The sequence below is a fragment of the Lathyrus oleraceus genome, chromosome 4 (assembly GCF_024323335.1).
Source record: "Lathyrus oleraceus cultivar Zhongwan6 chromosome 4, CAAS_Psat_ZW6_1.0, whole genome shotgun sequence".
NCBI lineage: Eukaryota > Viridiplantae > Streptophyta > Magnoliopsida > Fabales > Fabaceae > Lathyrus > Lathyrus oleraceus.
This window is the reverse complement of record NC_066582.1, coordinates 467426528-467433085: the sequence shown is the minus strand read 5'-3', so window position 1 is coordinate 467433085 and position 6558 is coordinate 467426528. Positions and strand designations below refer to the sequence as shown.

General features: G+C 31.2%; 1 pseudogene; it reads left to right on the top strand.

Annotated features, from left to right (window-relative positions):
* Positions 1-438: 438 nt before the first annotated feature.
* LOC127076159 (protein DMR6-LIKE OXYGENASE 2-like) lies at positions 439-3053 on the top strand (annotated as a pseudogene).
* The last annotated feature ends 3505 nt before the right edge of the window (positions 3054-6558 follow it).

Here is a 6558-nt window from a genome sequence, read left to right as displayed (position 1 = left end):
AATCAAAAAAGTTAATTTAAAAATAAATATTATTTTCAACTTTAAAATTCTTCTATTTTTATTATATAAATGCAATGTACACTACTAGTAAAATATGGTACTTCCTTTTTATAAACATATTTAAATGCCATTTTTTTTTACAATTTTCATTTAGTAAAATAAAATTCACTAAATATGTTTTTTTTTCAAATGACATGATTTGACTAAAATTTTCAAATGACACGATTTTTAATAAAAAAAATGAAATGCTTTCTAAAATAAAATAAAAAATTCATTAAATATGACATCACAAATGTGATGATATATAATGACATAAGCAATGATGATCCAATAAACAACAAACATCACCGATGAAACTTGTTTACAAATAGTCACAAGTTCTTGTCTTGCTTCATCAATCAATTGTCACAAATCCTAGAAACTTTTGTTTACAACAATATGGCCACAACAGTGAAGCCTTTAGTAACAGACCTTGCCCTTCAAATTTCATTAGACCCATTGGTGACCGTCCAGATCTTCAACTCCTATCATCCACTAATGATTCCATTCCTATCATTGATCTTCAAGGCTTAGATTCCTCAAATCGTTCTGAAATCATCCAAAAAATTGCTCATGCTTGTCAAAACTATGGATTTTTTCAAGTATAGTACATCTTAATCTTATCAACTTCTTAATTTCTTATGAGTACTATAATAATTTTGAATTTTTCAGTTTAGATTATTGTCACACATACAACATCATTTATCAACGTGGTATGATCAGATTTCTAGTCTATAATAACTAAAACTATGTAATTGTGTTATGATCGACGAGTGTAAATATTAACCTCGGTTATATCAATTTGAAATCTAAACGGTTCGATCAGATATTGACGGAGTAAACAGTTCGAATTTTTTTCCACATGTAATAGTTGTATGTGATCTAATTTTTTTTATTATTTATTTAAATGTATTTTTAGATTGTGAATCATGGGGTTCCAGAGGAGGTGCTAGGTGATATGATGAATGTGTCAAAAGAGTTCTTTAATATGTCGGAGAGTGAGAGGAAGAAGAGTTACTCCGAAGATCTATTGAAGCCAACAAGACTTTCAACGAGTTTTAATGTAAAGACTGAGAAAGTTTCAAATTGGAGAGATTTTTTGAGACTTCATTGTCATCCTCTTGAAGATTATGTTCATGAATGGCATGCAAACCCTCCTTCTTTCGGGTTCAAAAATATACAACTAGTCATTGTTCTTATTTAAATGTATGATAAAGAAGTTTCAATTTATTTTACACTAAGAATACATATAAGTTTTTAATGGATACAAAATAACATTTTTGCCATATAAGTATTTATTGTGTTAAAATTAAACTATGCATTTCTAATTAGATGGTTGAATTTTATTCGTATTGAATTGCTTACCATTTGATTGAGATAAGACAATTCATATTAAATTTTTTCATTTTTATTAAATATAAAAATACAAATGATTGAATTTAAAACTCAACATGAGTTTAGTATAAACATTTTATTTAATTTGATATTTGATCTTAGTTTCAAGTTCATGAATAATTCGGTTTAATTAATTACATTTAACTTACTTTCTTGGATCATATAATTAAAACATTATTTTTTTAAAAACTATTTTTTTTAAAGAGAAGTAAATATCAGACAAAATATTATCTAAATTTTAAAGTTTGAGGCTATGTTTGATAAGTCATATTTTACGAGTTTATAGTTTATATGTTCATATACAATTTAAATTTGTTTGATAACGGTTTTTTCATTATAAGTTTATAGTTCATTTTATTAATCTATAACTTATTTTCCAGATATTATTTGAAGTAATATTTTAACTTATAATTTACTGTTTATAATTTTTTCTTTCATTTTTATTCTTATTATTTTAATAAAAATTCTTTTTTATGTTTTATAATTTATTTTAATTTAAAATAAAATAAATAAATATAAAATGTTTTTTTTATGTCATTTTACATTTGAACCGTTAATTTTACTAAATATTCCAATTCGCTTATCAACTATCAACCATCAACTATAAGTTATAAACCATCAATTATCAGATATCAACTATAAACTAATAAGTTAACTCATTAATCAACCTCTCTCTCTCTCTCTCTCTCTCTCTCTCTCTCTCTCTCTCTCTCTCTCTCTCTCTCTCTCTCTCTCTCTCTCTCTCTCTCTCTCTCTCTCTCTCTCTCTCTCTCTCTCTCTCTCTCTCTCTCTCTCTCTCTCTCTATATATATATATATATATATATATATATATATATATATATATATATATATATATATATATATATATATATTATATTTTTCTTTCAAATGTTTATTCACAATTCTATTTATTTGTGATGTATATACAGGGATGATGTGGCAGAGTACAACAAGCAACTGAGAAACTTGGCATTGAGATTGCTTGAAGTAATATCAGAGAGTTTAGGTATAGAAAAAGATTACATAAACAAAGCATTAGGCAAACATGGACAACACATGGCTATTAACTACTACCCTCAATGTCCTGAGCCAGAACTAACATATGGTTTACCAGCACATGCTGACCCAAATGTTATCACTATTTTGCTGCAAAATGATGTTGTTGGTTTACAAGTTCTTAAGGATGGTAAATGGGTTACTATAAATCCTGTTCCTAACACCTTTATTGTCAATATTGGTGACCAAATTCAGGTAATTATTCCTAATAACTTTAGCATTAACGCTTATTTTTCATTCCTATAAATAACCAAAAAACTACTTATTTATGCATGTTATAGGTGATAAGTAATGATAGGTATAAGAGTGTGCTGCATAGAGCTTTGGTGAATAGTGAGAAAGAGAGGATGTCTATTCCAACTTTCTACTGTCCATCACCAGATGCAATCATGAAACCAGCTCCTCAACTCATAGACAATGATCATCCTGCTCAATACAAGGAATTTGAATATAATGAATACTTCAAGAAATTCTGGAATAGAGGGCTTTCAAAAGAAACATGTGTGGATATGTTCAAAGCTTAAATTGTTAGTTTCTAGATTATCTTTTTTTTTAAGTAGACAAAAAAAAGCAAATAATGTCTTTCATGTTTGGAACTCTAATAAAAGATCTTTAAATGGATTTTAGTTTAATAAAAATATATGATTTGCATCAATGGATTAGTTTATTGAACATGATGATATGTTTTTTTCCAAGGGGGTAAAAATGTTTTAGTTTCTATATGATTTACAACAGGTTAAATATGTTTTTAGTTTTTTTTTAAAATTTTATGTTTAGTTCTTTAAAAAATTTACTTGACTTTTTGTTCACAAATATAATTTCTATTAGAATTTTAGTCTTTATAAAAATATAAAATAAATTGATTTTTTATTAGATTATTACTATACCTAAAGTGTACACTATTTGATAATTGTATCGGAGCTAAACCAGGTAAGGTCGCAAGGTTAGTTTTTGCATGAGTTGTATGAAAAGTGTGAAAGATATTTGGTTCTTCTTAGGTCGTTCGTTTATATACAACCTTGTAGACTTAGTCTTCATTAGATCAACTGATGAGCAATAAATGTCTTTCTGTCTGCATGAGGTCATTCAATAGGGTATGAATCCCTTACTTCTTGTCTGTGATCGACCGTTTATGCCTATTAATAAGTCGTTAATAATAATATCTTCCTAGAGATGTTATTGTCATCTAATGGGATGTGTCTGTCTTGGGCCCCCTTGCTTACCTTGGCCCAAAGATTTATCTGTATATAGATTCTCACCCGACTTACTACTTCATGATCGGATTCATACCCCATCTAGGATGAAACATGAATATACATAGTTCCTCAAGCATGAGCCCCCAAATGGGAGAAGTGCTTTAGGAGGAGAGACCAAAATGCACACAATCCCTTAAGCATGAGGCATAAATGGAGAAGTGTTTGAGGGGGAGAGACTGTAATGTACAAATTTCCTCAAGCATAAGACCTAAAGGGGAAAAGTGCTTCTAGGGTAGAGACCTGAATGTACACATCATTCCTCGAACTCGAAAGACGACTAGGACGTCTTGGGTGTAGCAACAACAAACCCGCTCTTTTCATGAAGAGTGGAAAATATACAATATGTTACAGAACCGCTCTCAAGCCCAACTAAGGTCAGAGTATAGTCCCTAATGCACAAGGCTCAAATGGGAGATATGGTCTTTTTGAGGGGAAGGAATCGAGATGTTCAATAATTTCATTTTATAGGTACGGGCGTTTATTTCCTCGACGAGGATAATAATTTATAGCCTATTTCATAGAGGTTTTTCTTTCTGACTTTTGGCCTTCCTATTTTTATTAAGGGTTTAGTTTTAATTATCATTTTCTTCCTTGAGACTGACACAAAAGTCGGGTCATCATCACCTTTATGTTTCTATGCTACTAGTCTTAAATGCACTCACTTTGATGTTTTCCACTTATGTCCTTAAATAAGCATTGTCATTCCTTATTACAAACAAGTATGGGCTTTGTCTTTTCTCGACATCTTCTCGTGCTTCTTGGTAACTTCATTTCTCATTTCTTGTTTGTGATTTTCTAACTGCCGCACGTAAAATCTTGACTCTTTTCTTAATTTTATTTGTATTCATGGTTTTTATTCGTGAGTGTGATAAGTTTGGAAGAGTTATAGAGCCCTAAACTGTTTTGGAGATAATTAATTTGTGGAATTAATGCCTAAAAGTTTCATAACGAAGAACGGGGGAAGTTGATTGGAAGTTTGTGGAGAGAGATATTCTAGGTTCTTTTAAGAGTTTGTCTTATGATAATGACATTGATTTTGTGTCTTCTTCCTCAAGCTCTTTTGAATTTATCATGGAGCTTTATGCCACTCCCCAAATCTCAGTTTTTAAAGAAGTCCTAACTTTGGGTTCCATCTGTCTAGAAGACGATTAGATAAATAAATTTTGAGTTGGCCTGAAGTTATCCAACACTGAAAGTGAAAACAATGTTATTTCGGCGCCATGTGTTTATGGTGAAAAGATCTACATGCGGTGACCTCTTGGGGTAGAAAATAAAATTTTATATTTCTATACCATTGTTTTTTAATATTTCAGGGTCAACATTCCCTTCATCATTTTAGATTCGACGTACTCAAGGTGCTAAATTCCTCCTCCCTTACAACTTCATTAAAATAGATGTGCGTCCATCCAAGGATTCCATATCCTCTGTTGGGGTTTGGATATCACGCCCACTGGTAGGATCTTATTTTCCTTGTATGAATCAAAAAGAGTATCCTAGGATGAATGTGTATCTATGAGCGCCATCCTAGAGCGAGCTTGAGCTTTCCCCATATACCACCAATTACAAAAATTATGAAGGATAAGTTTGTTAGGGTTAGGGGAATCCCCCGGTGCCCATACGTGTAATACCCCAATTTTGACCCTAAGATCCCTCATGTCACCTCATCATATGCATTGACAATGGGGTCACACCTTGGTATCCTCCTTACCCTTCATTCATTGGGTTTGCATTGGGAGAGATCACCAAGCACAATTTGAAGGTGTCATGCTTTGTTTTTTATCATTTACTAACCAAAAAACCAAAAATATGTCATTGTATAGTTTAACTCTTTTGTCAGTAATGCACATGCTCACCTATGCTCTATCAAGTTCATATCTAGGGTTTAAGACCCTCAATGCAAGGAGTTCAATCAAGAATGGTCTTACACTGGCTCTAAGTATCATATATGGATCCCCATGATCTTCACATGTTATTTTGATCAAGAAATCTTCAAAAGTTTGGAGTTGGTTTGCCTTGGAAACCCTAATTCATCTGGGTATCTTATGTGACTTCTTCAACAATTTTCCTCAACAATTGATCAAATACTTCAAGGTATACTTCACCTTACATCATATTATACATATATGATCCTCCATGAGTCCCAAAAGTCAAGAGAATATCAAGCTAGCAAGATGGTTCATGGTGGTTGACCAGAGGAAGTCAACTGGTCAAAACTGGGGTTCCCTAGACCCTATCTCCTACAATTTTTGTCATATGAAAATAATTCTAAGAGAAAAGTTACTCTAAATTACATTCCAAACAACTTTCATGTTTAAGTCAAGATCTATTTTTTCTTGGAAAGTCATTTTTTATGGTGAGAGATTATAGGTCATTTTGTCTAAACCCTAGTTTGAAAGTCAACTTCCCAAGCCCATAACTTGCTCAACTTTTATGATATTAAAGCCATTCAAATTGCATGATCAAATTCAAGATTTCTACTTCAACTTTTATGTTTTGAGGAATTTTAAATTTAACTTGAAAATGCATGTTCCAAGAGGAAACATTATAGGTCATTTTGGGCCAATACCATTGAACAAGTGATTTTCCTCAACTTCTAAAATGCACAACTCCTTCATGATAAATCCAAATGAGGTCAAATGTGTGACCAAATTGAAGGTATTTAGAAGTGATACAACTTTTATGAAGGAACTTTTCTCATTTGAAGTCCATAGAAAAAGTTATTCAAGTTGGAAGAAGTGAACATATGGCTTGGTACTTAGAATTTTTTTTGATATGTTTGATTTTCCAAACTTCCACCTTAAACTTCATCA